Below are 19,560 nucleotides of genomic sequence, written 5' to 3' on the forward strand. Positions count from 1 at the left end.
GCTTAAAGTTTCGAAGTTATGCTTGTTTTGCCTTCCTATGCTAGTTGATTATTGTTCCCATAATTTGTTTGATCACAAAATCCCTATGCATAGGAAGTGGGTTAGACTTAAATGTGCTAGTCATATTCTTCATGATGCTCTCTTTATGTTTCAATTCTTATCCTTTATGTGAGCATCATTGAAATCATCATGCCTAGCTAGGGGCGTTAAACGATAGCGCTTGTTGGGAGGCAACCCAAGTTTATTCTTGTTCTTTAATGTTTGCTCCTGTTTAGTAATAAATAATTCATCTAGCCTCTATTCATATGTGGTTTTATGTGTTTAATTAGTGTTTGTGCCAAGTAGAACCTTTGGGAAGACTTTGGGAAAGTCTTGTTGATCATGCTGTCAAAAACAGAAACTTTAGCGCTCACGAGAATTGCTGCCATTTTTATTTGGAGAGTTATATTTAGTTAATTATTTTTGAATATGATTAATAGATAAATTCCTCAGGTCCAGAAATTTATTTGAGAATTCTATGAGTTCCAGAAGTATATGTTTGATCCAGATTACTACAGAATGTTCTGTTTTTGACAGATTCTGTTTTTCATGTGTTGTTTACTTGTTTTGATGAATCTATGGCTAGTAAAATAGTTTATAAACCATAGAGAAGTTGGAATACAGTAGGTTTAACACCAATATAAATAAAGAATGAGTTCATTACAGAACCTTGAAGTGGTGATTTATTTTCTTATACTAACGGTGCTTACGAGTTTTCTGTTAAGTTTTGTGTTGTGAAGTTTTCAAGTTTTGGGTAAGGATTCGATGGACTACGGAATAAGGAGTGGAAAGAGCCTAAGCTTGGGTATGCCCAAGGCAACCCAAGGTAATATTAAAGGATATCCAAGAGCCTAAGCTTGGGGATGCCCCGGAAGGCATCCCCTCTTTTGTCTTCGTTCATCGGTAACTTTACTTGGAGCTATATTTTTATTCACCACATGATATGTGTTTTGCGTGGAGCGTCAATTTATTTTGTTAGGATTTGCATTATTTTATTTAGAACAATGTTTTGCATCTTTTATTTCAATAAAAGTTGCATTGATATCCTTTACTATGCCTATGTTACAAGTATACATGTTGCTGTTTAAAAACAGAAAGTTTACCGCTGTTGCAATAATTCCCTATAAAAGTCAGAATGATATAAAATGTTGAAACCTTTTGCATATTAAGATCTGATAAATTTACTACAGTGGGAATTTTCTTTCATAATTTTTGGAGTTAGGGAAGTATGGATGTTGCTGCATTCTTTACAGACTATCCTGTTTAGGCAGATTGCTGTTATGTTTGCATTGTTTGCATATGTTTGCTTCTTTAATGATTCTATTTGAGGATAGGACTATTAAATATGAAGAGGCATTTAGTATTCAATGTTGAATAATAATTTTAGTGATTTGCTACAGTAGAGTATGATAAGGTTTTTGCAATGGTTTATACTAACTTATCTCACGAGTCCTTGTTGACTTTTGTGTGGATGAAGCTTTTGAGATTTAGGGAGACCGTGATATGAGAGGAATTAACGAGACACAAAAGCTCAAGCTTGGGGATGACCAAGGCATCCCAAGATAATATTTCATGAAGTCTGAAGCATCTAAGCTTGGGGATGCCCCGGTTGGCATCCCACCTTTCTTCTTCAACAACTATCGGTTAGTTTCGGTTGATCCTATGTTTTTTTCTTCTTCACATGATGTTTGCCATTCTTAGAATGTCATTTTATTTTGCTTTGCTTGTTGTTTGAATAGAATACCAAGATCTTAAATTATTAAATGTTATAGAGTCTTCACATAGTTGCATAATTATTCAACTACTCATTGATCTTCACTTATATCTTTCGGAGTAGTTTGTCGTTTGCTCTAGTGCTTCACATATATCTTTTAGAGCATGGTGGTAGTTTTATTTTGAAGAAATAGATGAACTCTCATGCTTCACTTAGATTATTTTGAGAGTCTTAAATATCATGGTAATTTACTTAAAATCCTAATATGTTAGGTATACAAGAATAGTAAAACTTTCATATAGAGTATTGAATACTAAGATAAGTTTGATGCTTGATGATTGTTTTGAGATATGGAGGTAATAATATCAAAGTCGTGGTAGCTGAGTTGTTGTGAATTTGAGAAGTGCTTGCGTTGAAGTTTGCAAGTCTAGCATGCACGTATGGTAAACATTGTGTAACAAATTTGAAACATGAGGTGTTATTTGATTGTCTTCCTTATGAGTGGCGGTCGGGGACGAGCGATGGTCTTTTCCTACCAATCTATCCCCCTAGGAGCATGCACGTAGTGTCGAGGTTTTTGATGACTTCTACATTTTTGCAATAAGTATGTGAGTTCTTTATGACTAATGTTGAGTCCATGGATTATACGCACTCTCACCCTTCCATCCTTGCTAGCCTCTTCGGTATCATGCATTGCCATTTCTCACATTGAGAGTTGGGACAAACTTCACCGGTGCATCCAAACCCCGTGATGTGATACACTCTCACACATAAACCTCCTTATGTCTACCTCAAAACAGCCACCATACCTACCTATTATGGCATTTCCATAGCCATTCCGAGATATATATTTCCATGCAACTTTCCATCATTCCGTTCATCATGACACACTCATCATTGTCATATTGCTTAGCATGATCATGTAGTTGACATAGTATTTGTGGCAAAGCCACCGTTCATAATTCTTTCATACATGTCACTCTTGGTTCATTGCATATCCTGGTACACCGGTGGAGGCATTCAGATCATCATTATTATAGCACTGAAACAAGTGAGGAATAAATAAAAAAAGAAAGGCCATAAAAAAGGGAGTAGGCCCCAAAAAAAGGCCATAAAAAGGCCCAAAAAATGAGTGAAAAAGAGAGAAGGGACAATGTTACTATCCTTTTACCACACTTGTGCTTCAAAGTAGCACCATGATCTTCATAGTACAGAGTCTCTCATATTATCACTTTCATATACTACTGGGAATTTTTAATTATAGAACTTAGCTTGTATATTCCAACAATGGGCCTCCTCAAGTGCCCTAGGTCTTCGTGAGCAAGCAAGTTGGATGCACACCCACTTAGTTTCTTTTGTTGAGCTTTCATACATTTATAGCTCTAGTGCATCCGTTGCATGGCAATCCCTACTCCTTGCATTAACATCAATCGGTGGGCATCTCCATAGACCATTGATTAGCCTCGTTGATATGAGACTTTCTCCTTTTTGTCTTCTCCACATAACCCCCCCTCATTATATTCTATTCCACCCATAGCGCTATGTCCATGGCTCGCGCTCATGTATTGCGTGGAAGTTTATAGGTTTGAGATTACTAAAGTATGAAACAATTGCTTGGCTTGTCATTGGGGTTGTGCATGATGAGAGCATTCTTGTGTGAAGAAGATGAAACATGACTAAACTATATGATTTTGTAGGGATGAACTTTCTTTGGCCATGTTATTTTGAGAAGACATAATTGCTTAGTTAGTATGCTTGAAGTATTATCATTTTTATATCAATATGAACTTTTGTCTTGAATCTTATGGATCTGAATATTCATACCACAATTAAGAAGAATCACATTGAAATTATGCCAAGTAGCACTCCACATCAAAAATTTTGTTTTTATCATTTACCTACTCGAGGACAAGCAGGAATTAAGCTTGGGGATGCTGATACATCTCCAACATATCTATAATTTTTGATTGCTCCATGCTATATTATTTACTGTTTTGAATGTTTATGGGCTTTATTATACACTTTTATATCATTTTTGGGACTAACCTATTAACCCAGAGCCCAGTGCCAGTTTCTGTTTTTACCCTGTTTTAGGGTTTCGAAGAAAAGGAAAACCAAACGGAGTCCAATTGAGCTGAAACTTCACGGAACTCATTTTTGGAAGGAGAGAAGCCCAGAAGACTTGGAGTGCACGTCGGGGGATCTGCGAGGAGGTACGAGGCAGGGGGACGCCCCCCTGGGCGCGCCCTCCACCCTCGTGAGCCCCTCGTGTCCCCCTGACGTACTTCTTCCGCCTATATATCTCGATATACCCTAAAAACATCCGTGATCACGATAGATCGGGAGTTACGCCACCAGAAGCCTCCGTAGCCACTGAAAGCCAATCTAGACTCGTTCCGGCACCCTGCTGGAAGGGGCAATCCTTCTCCGGTGGCCATCTTCATCATCCCGGTGCTCTCCATGACGAGAAGGGAGTAGTTCTCCCTCGGGGCTGAGGGTATGTACCAGTAGCTATGTGTTTGATCTCTCTCTCTCTCTCTCTTGTGTTCTTGAGGTGATACGATCTTGATGTATCGCGAGCTTTGCTATTATAGTTGGATCCTATGATGTTTTCTCCCCCCTCTACCCTTGTAATGAATTGAGTTTCCCCTTTGAAGTTATCTTATCGGATTGAGTCTTTAAAGATTTGAGAACACTTGATGTATGTCTTGCCGTGTGTATCTGTGGTGACAATGGGATACCACGTGATTCACTTGATGTATGTTTTGGTGATCAACTTGCGGGTTCCACCCATGAACCTATGCATAGGGGTTGGCACACGTTTTCGTCGTGATTCTCCGGTAGGAACTTTGGGGCACTCTTTGAGGTCCTTTGTGTTGGTTGAATAGATGAATCTGAGATTGTGTGATGCATATCGTATAATCATACCCACGGATACTTGAGGTGACATTGGAGTACTGTAACATCCCAAATTTTCTATTTGGAATGTTATACACTAGATCATCATTGCATATCATATTTATTTGCATTTTGGTTGATCCTAGAAACTTCACGCAACTCAAGGACCCTCGGAGAGAGTTGGGGATTTCGTTATTTTCGTATTTGAGTTTTCTCAAATTTTGAAAATAGGATAATTTAATTTTATTTATTTTATCTTCAATTATTTCTAATATAAAAATATGAGAGAGGGAATAAAATGACTTTTCCAAAATAAGAAAATATTGAGGATTTAAGAAAAAAATAAAATAAGATTTTATTTTGGATTTATTTGCTATTTTATTCGAATTTAGGAAAAATGCGCGGTTTTCAAAATTGCATTTAGGCCCCAAATAAATATTCATCCTGTGCGGCTTGATTTTAGAAGCCGGGGAAAATTTATTTCGGGATTTTTGGAGTCAGTTTATTATTCCTTTTGTTTTTTTCTAAGCGTAATAATTATAAAAAAACGCGAACCGACCTACGGGCCATATCCGGCCAGGACTCCATGGCCGGGGCTTTATATAGCGCCGCCCCGGGCCGCCTCCAGGCCAAACCGTGCCCCGCCCTGCAAACCCTAGCCGCCGCCGCCTGCTGCCGCCGCTGACGAGGTCGAGCCGCCCGCCGGTTTTTTTAGAAAACCGTTGGTTTTCACCGGTTTATTTTCGTTTTTTTAGATTCGTTTTTTAGATAGATCGGTTTTTTTTGGTTTAGTTATTTAGCGAGCGTTCGCTCATTTGTTCATTTTAACGAACGCGTTCTTCGTTTAGATCTAGATAACGAACGTTCGTTCGTTAATCTGTTCGTCGTTTTTCTCTTTCTCGGATTAAATCCGCGATTTTTCTGATTGCGATTTCTGATCCGATTTTCGTTCTAGTATAACTTTTCACTCGCTTATCGGAATCAGGCGATTCAAGCGCCTGGAGTTTTGTATCGAAACCTTTTTCCGTTTAACCAACTCAAACAAGTTTTTTCCTCTGTAAAACTTGACCTAGATCCAGAATAGTAAACGAAGCTTGTTTCTTTTGCCGTTTGTATTTCGTTGCTTCGTTCGATTTGATTCTTTTTGCCAGCCGGAGTTCTTAAGTTGAACTTTCTGGTTAGATCTATTATTTGAGTTTTACGTGTGCATTAGTTGAGTACTTATTGTATGCTTGTTTGTTTGCGATAGAGTACCCGGAGTGCGCCGCCTGCTACTTCGAATCTCTAGGTTTCACGGATCGTCAGCAAGGCAAGTAACACTTTGATCATACCTCCTACTACCCAGTTTTTATTGCATTAGATCAATCCTCAGACATTGCATGATTAGGATCTAATTAAATTGTGTGTTTTGGGAAGTAGATGAGGTAGTACCTATTACCTGTTTTATTATCAAACATTTGGGAGTTACTTCTATGTTTGCTTATTATGCGGTGCTGTGCCAGTAGACATGGATTGGGTGAGTGTATCCATGACAGATGTGAGATTGTTAAATTAATGGTTTATCTAAGGTGGCTACTTAAATACACATCTGGGTGGATTGAGGCACCTGGGTATGCCAGCGATTGCTTGTTTTTCTTTTGGACCGCCACCCAGGCTCAAAGGGATCATGAGATTATTCATACTAGAAACTTCCGTGTGCATCCACAAGCTACTATGGGCTCTAGCATAGTTGATTAAGTCATGCGAACTCTTACAGTGGTAGACTAGCAGATGTAGGGGAAAGTAGGTGTAACGGTCTACCCGATCGTAAGGTGCTAGCGCTTCTGAAAGACTATGTCTCAGTCATCCGTTTCTCAAACACCATGTAGTGCGAGAATCCCAACTGAGGAGATCAAGTCTTGTGGGGAAAAGTGCGCAAACCTCTGCAAAGTGTATAAATCTAATCATGGTTAGCCGTGTCCCCGGTTATGGACATCTTGAGTATCTAGTACTTGGATTATCGTGTGAATCTCATCATGTTACTCTAAATAATTTTGTTGGGTTTTAATGATGATGCTTAATTGGGATTGAGAGGGTGTCTACACTCTCCATGTTTAACAACCACCATGATAGTTAAATAAAAATTTATTCTTTGTAGTAGGGAAAAATTGGCTTTACGCAAAACTGTAACCATAGAGCTTTCCAGCAGCCAAAGATGCATGTAGTATAGTCTTATTCCTTTATTGCTCTCTATGTGTTACATTGCCAGCATATCCCATGTGCTGACCCGTTTTGGGCTGCAACGTTCATGTTGCAGACTTTTCAGACGACGAGTAAGGTGCCTTTAGGTCGTGGTTCTATACTCAGTGATGCCGTTGGAGTTGATGGACTCACTTATCTTCCAAGCCTTCCGCTGTTATCGTTATTCGATGGCCTTAAGCCATATTTATTGTAATAAGTTCTCTTTTGAGACACTCGTTGTAATAAGTGTGTGATTGCTACTTTGTTATAAATCCTTCAAGTACTGTGTGGTGTCAGCATTACTGATCCAGGGATGACACCGGAGCACAGAGATTGGACCTTTTGAGGTCTGGTCGCTACAAGTATGTAGGTGACATTAGGGTTTTGGTTGATTTGTGTCTTAAGGTGTTATTCTAGTACGAACTCTAGGGCTATTTGTGACACATATAGGAATAGCCCAACGGATTGATTGGAAAGAATAACTTTGAGGTGGTTTCGTATACTACCATAATCTCTTCGTTTGTTCTCCGCTATTAGTGACTTTGGAGTGACTGTTTGTTGCATGTTGAGGGATAGTTATGTGATCCAATTATGTTAGTATTGTTGAGGGAACTTACACTAGCGAAAGTATGAACCCTAGGCCTTATTTCCTATCATTGCAATACCATTTACGCTCACTTTTATCATTAGATACCTTGCTGTTTTTATATTTTCAGATTACAAATACCTTTATCTACTATCCATATACCACTTGTATCACCATCTCTTCGCTGAACTAGTGCACCTATACAATTTACCATTGTATTGGGTGTGTTGGGGACACAAGAGACTCTCTGTTATTTGGTTGCAGGGTTGCTTGAGAGAGACCATGTTCATCCTACGCCTCCCACGGATTGATAAACCTTAGGTTATCCACTTGAGGGAAATTTGCTACTGTCCTACAAACCTATGCACCTGGAGGCCCAACAACGTCTACAAGAAGAAGGTTGTGTAGTAGACATCATTCCCTGGAAAGTTGTCTCGAAAGGCGTCTTCCAAATCTTCCCAGTTGACAATAGAATTTTTTGGCAAACTGTTTAGCCAGTATCGAGCTGGCCCTTTAAGCTTGAGAGGTAGGTATTTAATGGCATGGAGGTCGTCTCCGCAGGCCATGTGGATATGGAGGAGATAATCCTCGATCCATACCGCGGGGTCTATTGTCCCATCGTATGATTCGATGTTAATGGGTTTAAACCCGTCTAGAAATTCGTGTTCCATTACTTCGTCCGTGAAGCAGAGGGGGTGTGCGGATCCTCTATGTTGGGCCACACTATGAAGTACCTCCCGTGGGCTCCATTTACGGTGCTCGGACCGGGCATGGTCAGCTCTATAGTGTCCGGATAGGCGACCATCATCGTCGGTCGGGGTATATCTTCGTGATCTGTACATCGATCTTGTGCGTCCTGCTCTACCCTTCGTGCCAGATGGGTTGGTATGGTGCTCTGCTTGGGCTGCTGCTTTGTCTGGACCGAAGTGCGATCGCCCCGCCGCATTATTCGATGGTGGTATGGGCTCCATCGCACTGCCATCATATTGAGGGAGTCACCTACTCTTGGGGTGGCTTTTGTCTAGGCTGCTAAAGCCGTATTCTTCGGCGGCCAAGACCTCGGTCCATCTATCATTGAGCAAGTCTTGGCTTGCTTGAAGCTGCAGCTGCTTCTTTCTTAAGCTCCTTGAAGTGGCTATAAGTTGGCGTTTAAAGCGCTCCTGCTCGAGAGGTTCCTTTGGCGTGGTAAAATCCTCGCTGCCGAGGATCTCCTCCTCCTTGGAGAGGGGGAAATAGTTGATGTCCTCCGATTCCCCACATGTGGCCAGTTCGGCAGGGCTGTCTTACCCGTCTTCATGTCCCTCCTGCTCGGATTCTACTTCAACAGGGTCTTCGTTGTCCTGAGTATCGTCTTCTCCTATGCTGGCAGTGACTTCTCTTGGGCGATGTCAGGGCTGTGTACTAGGCGGTTTATCCTGGAACGGATTCTCCTTCTCATCGTCGAGAGCATCATAAGGTGTGTCTATCATACACACATCATACCAGGAAGTGCCTGTCCCGTGTCTAGCGGGTAGTAAGTTCTGGCCTTGCCCATCATCATCTTCCATACCGTCGATGTCTCCAGCGCGGGGATCGGGCGTGTTGGTTACATCTTTAACAGTGTCCATGAAGTGGGTGGTGGGTGGGAAGGAAAATTCTCCGTTGACCGCCGCAAGTTCGAACCGAACATAGTTCGGAGATGGGTCGCCCGCCAGGGATAGGGTTTTTAGCGAATTTAGTATGTCGCCCATGGGCGAGTGTTGGAAGACATCTGCGGCGCTGAACTTGAAGATTGATAACTGATCGAGTTCGGCGTACGCAGGCTCGCAGGGTTCAGAGCTCGACATCGGAGGCGAGTCTAGGGTTCCGTTGATGCAGATACCGTACGAAGTGGAATCCGCGTGTGGCTCCAGCGCCGTGGAATCGGTGGTCCCCGTGATGGGGTTGAGCTTCCCATCTTCGGACGACTTAACTGCTCCGGATTTGAGGCCGGAGCTGCTACATGAGCTATCTCCTGGATGCGGCCTGATTACCGGTTTAAGCCATGTTCATCGGGGTGATGGGGAGCGATTGTCGCGGTCTCGAATCCATCAAAGATCAAGTCTCCATGGATGTCCGCAACGTAATTCAAGCTCCCAAATCTGACCTGATGGCCAGGGGCATAGCTGTCGATCTACTCCAGATGGCCAAGCGAGTTGGCCCGCAGTACGAAGCCGCTGAATATGAAGATCTGTCCGGGAAGGAAGGTTTCTCCCTGGACAACGCTATTACTGACGATCGAAGGGGCCATCGAGCCCTTTGCTGACGGCATAGTGGAACTCTCAATGAAAGCACCAATGTCGGTGTTAAAACCGGCGGATCTCGGGTAGGGGGTCCCGAACTGTGCGTCTAGGATCGATGGTAACAGGAGACGGGGGACACAATGCTTACCCAGGTTCGGGCCCTCTCTATGGAGGTAAAACCCTACATCCTGCTTGATTGATATTGATGAATATGAGTGTTACAAGAGTGGATCTACCACGAGATCATAATGGCTAAACACTTGAAGTCTAGCCTATGTGGGTATGATAATGAGTATATGTGATGTCCTTTCCAGACTACCCCCTTCGGTTCATATAGACACCGAGGGGATCTAGGGTTTACATGGAGTTGCTTACATAAGAAGGAATCTTCGATTTCTAAGCTTGCCTTCCATGCTAAGTAGAGTCCAATCCGGACACGATGTAGTCTTCGGCCTTCATGTCTTCACAGCCCATCAGTTCGGCCCAAAGGATAATAGGTCGGACACCCGAGGACCCCTTAGTCCAGGACTCCCTCACCCTCACTCTCCATTATGGGTCCTGTCTCCAATTCTTTCCTTTCACACAATGTTGCTTCCAAGTACCTCCTTACGACTGTCCATACATTTTTCCCATTCTTTTATTTTCATGTCTTCACTTGTTTTAGAAATCAAATATGGACAATTGTGACTTGTACGATGACCTGGCTGTATGTTCAAAACATCAAGGCGACCATTCTGATACATCAGATGAGGCACACAATCCAACAAGATTTTCTATTGAAAAACATAGTAATAACTTCGTAGTTAGCAATGTACTTAAGTTGTAAAAGAATTTATGCAAAAGATGCATGGATGTCATAATAGTAAAAAATCTTACCATGGCATCTCCATGGATGTTACTGTGGTTCAACACGTGCACTAGTGGCACGTATTCACAATAATGTGGAGGAGTTTGATAATAGTTATTGTAATTCTCAAGATCAGTACAAAATGGGATCAGATGATTTTTCTCCTCATAAGTTAACTCAGAGCCATCTGTGTAGTAGGTTCTGTCTACCATCTTCCGCACATTGTTTGAAGAATAAAAATAAGCTATCAATGGAAATAAGCTATCAACTATTTTGAAATGAACAATATAAATTAGTTAATAACTATGTTTGAGAAACTCACATAGCGGTAGAATTGGAAGTTTATCAATAAGGAACCAAATGTCCATATTGTCTTGGTCGATGTCAGGATCACCAAGATCCATGGTGACAAGCATACCCACATAAAAACCATACATCTTGCAAAGTGCTTCCCAATTTTTGCAACCAAAATGGGTTACGCTCTCAAAATTATACATATTTACTTCAAAATCCATATCATGATGGGTCCTTAGGCGAATTTTCTTTGTTTCGAAATTTTCATGGTCTTCAAAATCCATCCTCTCCAAGACATAGCGTCTTGCATGGAATGGGATAAGCTACTCGAATTGTAAAAGATGAAAATTACACGTTTAAATAGTTGAAGTCGTGCTTAATTATGAAAAAACACTTGTCATCGTTGTGTACCGTTTCAACATCAAAGGTATCCGGGAGCTTAATGCTGAAGCGCCGATCTTTGTCCAGGTGAGACCTGTCGCACAGACCTCGGTCGTCGTTGCACCAGCTGCACTCCCCTGGGAGTCTTTCATCGTCTGATGACGACATTTCCAATGTTCATAATTCAAAGATTAAACTTGTACAATTCAATATATGTACTACAAAAACTAAATTAGATCATTAGTATTCATCATGGGTTGACTATCGGTCTGTGGAGTCTTTTTCTTGAAAACTCTCAGCTCGCGTGGTGTATACATTCGACCGTTGGTGATGGTCGCTCCTCCTTTGGTTCCCGAGTGCATTAAACCAAAATGTCTAGCACACGGGAACGAAAGAGGAGCGACCCCCACGACAACAGTCGGGATTTTTCGTCCTCTCATATGTGGTGGAGACTCTCACTCATTGATTCCTCTCTGACATTTGCGACCGTCGGTGATGGTCGTTAATCATGCTTCCCCTAGTGCATAACAAAGGTCTAGCACCCGCAGAAGAAGGAGAAACGACACCCACGACAACAGTCGGGCTTCTTCCTCCGCTCTCATATATGGTTGATACACTCCCTCACTGATTTTTCAACCTTCGGTGATGGAGCCTCGACAAACTTAAAGTCAACCCGAAATGTCATTTAATTATTTTTCTAGAAAATCCAGGCCACTCGATATTTGCTACATATTCTAGCACAAGTCATGCCAGAATGCATGAAAAAAATCTGGCATGACCTTTGCTAAAAAAGGACATATCGAGTGCTTGAAATTTGCCGGAACGGAAATTAATCAACAGTTCGACAAAACATAGGCCACTATAGGAGGTGTAACCTGCAAACATGGCCGGCCACTTGGGCAAGCACATATCCTATTTGAGCAACACAACATATGCATGTTTATATCTACATCATATGAGCATTCAAACTTGATGCAGTAGTTTTACAATTTGAGCATTCAAAGCAAAACCAAATCGTAAAATAAGTTAGTATTCAAATTAGCATTCATTTAATAAGCAAAACTAATTCATCGGTTTCAGTCGTACATCTTCGAATATAATCACTAATAGATCTCGAATGGTAACATACATATAACATCACTAATACAGCTAATACCGTAGCGAATGACGGGTATCGGCGCGGGCGATGGACACCCAAAGAGGGAACCATCACAGGATCATAGCTCCAGTGAGATCCCTGAAAAACCTCCCAGGTATTGGAGAACCTGCCCTCCAACGCAACCATGTAGCGACGGACGTGCTCGTCCTCCTCGCTGACACGGTGACGTGCCACCTCCGCGGGGTACTAAGCCTCCGCACTGTCACTGGCCCACGCGACCGCCACCAAAGAAGGTTCGGGTCAACGATGGGTTGGCTCCTCACCAAGCTGCGCCCCCCGGAAGGTAGCACCTCCCAAGTCTAGCCTGGCGGAGCCCAGTCCCAGACATGGCTCCTCACCAATCCCAGGCCTTCTCCGCCGAGTCGACAATGAGGATGCGGGATAGGCATCATCGACGTCGATGCTGGAATAATTGCTTTAACTAAAAAAATAACAACAATTGTGGCACCTAAAACACCTAAATTCTATTAACTACACATAATTAAAAATCTACATTTTGAACATGATTCGATCATAACTAGGGTTTATACTACATTATTCTAAGATTAAACACCTAAAATACCTAAATTAAATTAACAACATGGGGTGGCTGCTCTCACCTCGATCGAGGTCGGAGGGGGTCGGTGATGGGGACGACGGCGGGGATGATGCAGGGGCTCCTTGATTTCTATAAAAACTTAATATAAACAAAAACATTATTATCGCCATCTTAGGACTTAGTGAAACTCCATAAGCTACATTAAATTATTCTATTCAAATTTACTTATTCAAAATTTCTAAAAATTTCCTATTCTATTCAAAAGACCTACATTTACTTATTTTTTTCAATTTCATATTTTATTCTATTCAAATTTACTTATTCAAAATTTATAAAAATTTCCTATTCTATTCAAAAGACCTACATTTACTTATTCTTTTGAAATTACTTATTCAAATTTTCTAAAAATAAAATATACTAAAAACCTACATTTACTAAAAACAAAAACCTACATTTAACAAAAACTAAAACCTATTTAAAGAAACGGGACGGCGGAGACCGGGAGGAGGAGGACGAGGGAGGAGGAGGAGGGGAAGGAGGAGGAAGGACGAGGGAGGAGGAGGAGAGAGCAGGAGAGGGAGGAGGCAGGAGGAGGGGGCCGCCGGAGAGGGAGGAGGAGGATCGGAGGGGGCAGCCGACGGAGAGGGAGGAGAGAGGAGGGCCGTGGGAAGAGGGACAGAGGAGGGCGGTGAGAGGAGGAGGAGGGAGGGACCCTCTTCCTCGCCCCCTAGCTAATTCCTCCCGCTACCCCGACCCACGCCGCCGCCGCCGACCCCCCGCACCCTCCCTCGCTCCACCGCCACCGACGACCCACCGCACCCTCCCCCGCTCCACTGCCGCCGCCGACCCCCCGCACCCTCCCCCACTCCACCGCCGCGGCCGACCCCCTGCACCCTCCCCCGGCCCGCTCCACCGCGGCCGCCGACACCCCGCACCCTCCCCCGCTTTTTGATAATATTTTCAAATAACAAATTTGATGATATTTTCAAATAACAAATTTGATGATATTTTCAATTAAAAATAAAAAACAAATTTGCTGATATTAAAAAAACAAATTTGATGATATTTGATGATATATTTTGTTCTAGTCCTCATGAAAATAATAAATTTGATAAAAAAACAAATTATTAGATGCAACAAAAAATAATGAAAAAAAGAAGTTACTAATGGCGCACCAGAGGAGGGTGAGCCATTGCTATCAGAAAAAAGTTACTAATGGCGCAGCAGAGAATGGTGCGCCATTGCTATGAGTGTTTTTATGGCGCACCCCTCGACGGTGCACCATTACTAACATTCCCCCCTCTATAGCTGGATACCCAGCCCTTCGCCCGATACCTCCTTCCCTCTCCCTCGCCAGATCCCCTTCCATCCCTCGCCACACCCGCTCCAGCTCCCCTGCGCCGCCGCCCTCGCTTCCCCGTGCCACCGCCCCCGCGCCCCCCGACCCGCGAAGCACGTGGCCGCTGGCCTCCCCACGACCAACTGAGGCGCCCAGGAGGACCGCCGTCGTCTTCCTCTTCGACTACGAGGACCCGGACGAGCTCGGACGCCCTCGAGCCACCCCTTCGACGCCGCCGCCGACCCCGACCCCGACCCCTCCGGCGACTGGCCACGCCCGCCCAGGTACCTCTCCTCCTTCCTCCCTCTCCACCCTTCCTCCCCATTCCCTCCCTCCCTAGTTCTTCTTGCTATATGGATCAGAACATATGGAGCATTACTATTGTTCTTCTCTGAACCATTACCATTCCCTCCCTACCTAGTTCTTCCTCCCCATTAATTTGCAGGATCAGAACAAGTTTGTAACAGGATGCTCTACAATGTTGATTAGGTGCATTACTATTGCTATATGGAGCAGCAATTTACTATTGCTATATGCTCTAGTTTGTATCAATGTGATTGTAGTTTTTCTTGTCATCAAGTTTAGTTGATGTTTATTTAAATATAGCTTATATGACCAGCCACTCTATGTATGATTGTGGCTTGAAGGTTCTGGAAGAACGTTTTTCCTTCAAATTCTATCTGGTGGCATTGTCCTAGACTCCCTAGTTGTGTTGTTAATTGTGCTTCTATTAAAAGAATTGGGAGTTACTCACTGTACTAGAACTCTGTAGGTTGAATTTTGGTTAACTAATACTGACGTTATGAGAATGTAAGCACCTATTATTGCTACTGATATCATTGGCTCATTGCTGCCTTTGTGCAATGCATAACTGTTAAGAGTGATTTGGAGGATTCAAGATTCTATGAAGCTCTTTTGACATTTAAAACTCAGAACTAAAGGTACTTAATAAACTCAAAAGCATTGATGATAACTCTTGTTGCCTAGAAACAGAGGTAGTTTACATATTGCATTGCTGGTGTTTGTTTATGTTCAGAGTTTAAGCATGTGTAGTGTAGTGTAGTGTAGTGAGCTTGTTCTAGTGTAGTGAGGTCTGAACCATTGCACGATGTAGTGTAGTGTAGTGAGCTCTGAACCATGTTTAGTGTTGAGTACTTCAAGTTTACTGAACCTATTCATTTTTGTGGACTTAGTGAACATGATAAGACAAGCCAGATGCTCTATTTTTAATTAACAGTAATCCATGATCAGCAACAGTTTCTTTCACTAATTTTCAGTTAACAGCAATCCATGATTTTTTTCAGCTAAAACTACTCATGATTTTTTGTTGGGTGACCTATTAGATCTGGAATGGAAGCTCACATAAGTTGAGCTGATTTTTGTCCATATGAATGCAGAGGACCATATGGTCTGTGGCCTTTTCATCCATATGAAAGTAGAGGCACATCGTGGTGCTAGTTTGCTGGGTTTTGTCTCCGACCATCATGTCGTGATGATTTTACAGGTACCCCGAGAGGCCCTTGAGTTTGCCGGAATGTCGATTAACTTCCGTTCCGGAAAATTCGGGTACTCCATATGTCTTATTTTCATCAAAGGTCATGCTGAAATTTTCCGTGAATTTTAGCATGACTTTGCTAAAAATCGGACATATGGGGTACTTGCTACTAATGCATGGGCCGGGGTATCTTAGTACTTAATTAAGTAGGATCAACTGCCCCGCCATTCTTGCTGCATTAAACCATAGGTGGCAATAGAGCCAAGTGATTAGGCCCAACTTAGAATTCTCGTTAGCATCGATAAACCCTAGATGATAAACCCAACATAGGTGGCAATAGAGCCAAGTGATTAGTGCCATGTGATTAGGCCCAACCTAGGGTGCCTCGGCATCGATAAACCCTAAATGATGAAAACTTAACTTCGCTTCTATAGGGTGCCTCGGTGTCGATGAGAACCTAAATGATGTACGCTTAGGCTTTTAGGGTGCCTCGACGTTGACAAAACCTAAATGATGAAAGCGTAGGCTTTTAGGGTGCCTCGACGTCGACAGACCCTAAATGATAAAACCTTGGCTTTTAGGGTGCCTCGGTGTCGATAAGAACCTAAATGATGAAAGCTTAGGCTTTTAGGGTGCCTCAACGTCGACAAACCCTAAATGATAAAAGCTTAGCTTTTAGGATGCCTCGGTGTCGACAAACCCTAAATGATGTAGTTTTGAATTATGAATGTAGGATATGTCGTCATCATCATTGGACGACGAAAGGGACGACGAAAGTCTCCTGGCAGAGTGCGACTGGTGCCACGACGATCGAGGTCTGTGCGACATGCCTCACCTGGACGATGATCGGCGCTTCAGCATTAAGCTCGAGGAGACCTTCAAAGTTGAAACGGTACACAACGACGACAAGTGTTATTTTCATAATTAAGCATGACTTCAACTATTTCAATGTGTAATTTTCATCTTTTACAATTCGAGTATAGCTTATCCCATGCCATGCAAGACGCTATGTCTTGGAGAGGATGGATTTTGAAGACCATGAAATTTCTGAAACAAAGAAAATTCACCTAAGGACTCATCACGATGTGGACTTTGAAGTAAATCTATATAATTCTGAGAGCGTAACCCATTTTGGTTGCAAAAATTGGGAAGCATTTTGCAAGATGTATGGTTTTGATGAGAGTATGCTTATCACCATGGATCTTGGTAATCCTGACATCAACCAAGACAATATGGACATTTGGGTCCTTGTTGATACGCCTCCAGTTCTACCGCTATGTGAGTTTCTCAAACATAGTTATTAGCTAATTTATATTGTTTATTTCAAAATAGTTGACAACTTATTTCCATTGACAGCTTATTTTTATTGTTCAAAGAATGTCCGGGAGATGGTAGACAAAACCCACTACACTGATGGCTCCGAATTAACAACTTACAAGGAGAAAAATCATTTGGTCAGATTTTATACTTACATTGAGAATTACAATATCTACAATCAAACTCCTCAACATTATGGTAAATACGTGCCACTAGTGCATGTGTTCAACTACGGTAACTACCATGGAGATACCCTAGTAAGATTTTTACTATTACGACATCCGTGCATCTTTTGCATACACTTAAAACTAGTACATCATTGCTAACTATGAAGTTATTACTATGTTTTCAACAGATAATCCCAGAGAATTGTGTGCCTCATATGATGTATCTGAAAGGTAGTGTTAATGTTTTGAACATACAGCCAGGTCGTCCTACGAATCTCAACTGTCCATACGAGATTTCTAAAAGAAGTGGAGACATGAAAATCAAAGGATGGAAAAAATGTATGGACAGTCGTAAGGAGCTTCTTGGAAGCAAAAGGAAGCGAAGCACAAGAATTGGAGACAGGATGTTCTCCATTCTCCATAATGGAGAGTCAGGGTCTATATTGTTTTATGCTATTTTAGCTTAAATAGGGTATTTAGGTCCTGCCTAATACTGATGATCATGTGCTAAGAACAATTAAGTAGGGTTGGTTCGAAGACTATCAAGATGATGATTGTATGACTTGTTATGAATAACGAGTAGAAGTTGTATGATGATGATTAGTAGGACTTGTTAGGATTAGTATTACTTCCGACAAACTCGATACTCGCGGTCTCGAGACTTGTAATGTTTTATCTTTGTTCGGTCTTTTGAATTCGAAGACTAATATGATGAATTGTATTCGGAGACTAATCTTCTATTGTATTCGATGAATCTGCTGTTGCTGTGTGCTACTGTCTATATTCTGTCAAATAATATATTTTGTAACATGTGCAAAAATCAGAAAAGTAAAAAAAATTAAAACCTAATATTCATACTAATGGCGCATCACTACAGAATGCGCCATTAGTATGCCAAGTATACTAATGGCGTATCCATCCGCAGTGCGCCATTAGTGTGCCAAAGCACATGGTTAAATATGGCCCCTGGGAGGCACACTAATGGCGCATGGTGTTATATACTAATGGCGCACTGGATGGTGCGCCATTAGTAAAAATTACTAGTGGCGTGCTACTAATGGCGCACCGGTGATGCGCCATTAGTAGGCAAAACCGGTGCGCCATTAGTAGGCCTTTTCCTAGTAGTGTTGTAGAGTTGTACCCGCTTTGGAAGTGTCCGCGTCTTCAGTCTTCTCATCATCTTGATCCTTGTAAATGTCCATGGAGGTCCCAGAAGTAGCAGCGCTAAAAGTTTCAGAACTCACTCCGTCAAGCCAGAGAATGAGTCGACAGGAACATAGAAGTTCCCAAACGACGCAAAAGCAAAGAGAGAAAGCAAAGCACTTTCGCAGAAGTGATGGGAACATCCACCTTGATCTTGGGCAAGGCCTTCCGAGGCTTTGAGGGGGCGGTCTTGAGCTGCTTGGCGGCCTTTTAAGTCAGTTCCGGAGACGAAGTCTGAGTGCGTTTTTGCACTTGTGTCTTGGAGGAGCTACCTTGCCATGCCCGCCTGTAGGGTCTTGAGACTGTTTGGATCGGCATTCTGAGCGAGGTGGTGAGTCGACTTCCTCACTACCGTCCGAGTCATCGCTATCATCTTCATTGTCATTAGGGGATTGCCAGTCGCCACTCTCATCGGTGCTCTCCGTTCCCTCTTGGACTTGCTCCCCGTTTGGCATCGAGTACATCTCAGTATAAATCAGCAAGGCAAGAAGTTAAACAAGCATCAATCAGATTCAAGGACAGTTGCAAAACAGAATAAAATGCACTCGGTAACAAAGGTCAGACCTTGTCCGGCTCGTTTTCGGTGTCGAATGGTGCAACTCTTCTGGACCCCCTGGGGTTGTCTTTGTTTCCAGTGATGCTCCGCAGCCACTACTCCACCATCTCCTTGGTGACTTCCTCTGGGTCAATCCGAGCGGTGTCACTAGGGCCCGAGTACATCCACATTAGATGATCGCGAGCTTGAAGAGGCTGGGTGCGTCTATTGAGAAACACCTCCAACAAATCCATGCCAGTCATGCCTTCACGGACTAATTGGACTACCCAGTCGACTAGCATGGACACCTCTCCTTTCTCTGCTGGAGTTGTGGTAAATGAAGAGGGTTGGCAGACTCGGTCCATGGTGAAGGGAGGAAGACCAGTCGGCTGACCAGGAGTGGATACATCTTGGCAATAGAACCAAGTCGACTGCCACCCTCTAACTGACTCGGGAAGGGTCATAGAAGGAAAAGTATCCCTACCCCTCGTCTAAATCCCTAAACCCCCACACATTTGGATCACGTGTGTATTTTCGTCATTCGGATTTGCCTTCTTCATAGTTTGA

This window comes from Triticum urartu, chromosome 3A, assembly GCF_056163025.1.
Source record: "Triticum urartu cultivar PI428250 chromosome 3A, HENAU_Tu73, whole genome shotgun sequence".
NCBI classification, from domain to species: domain Eukaryota; kingdom Viridiplantae; phylum Streptophyta; class Magnoliopsida; order Poales; family Poaceae; genus Triticum; species Triticum urartu.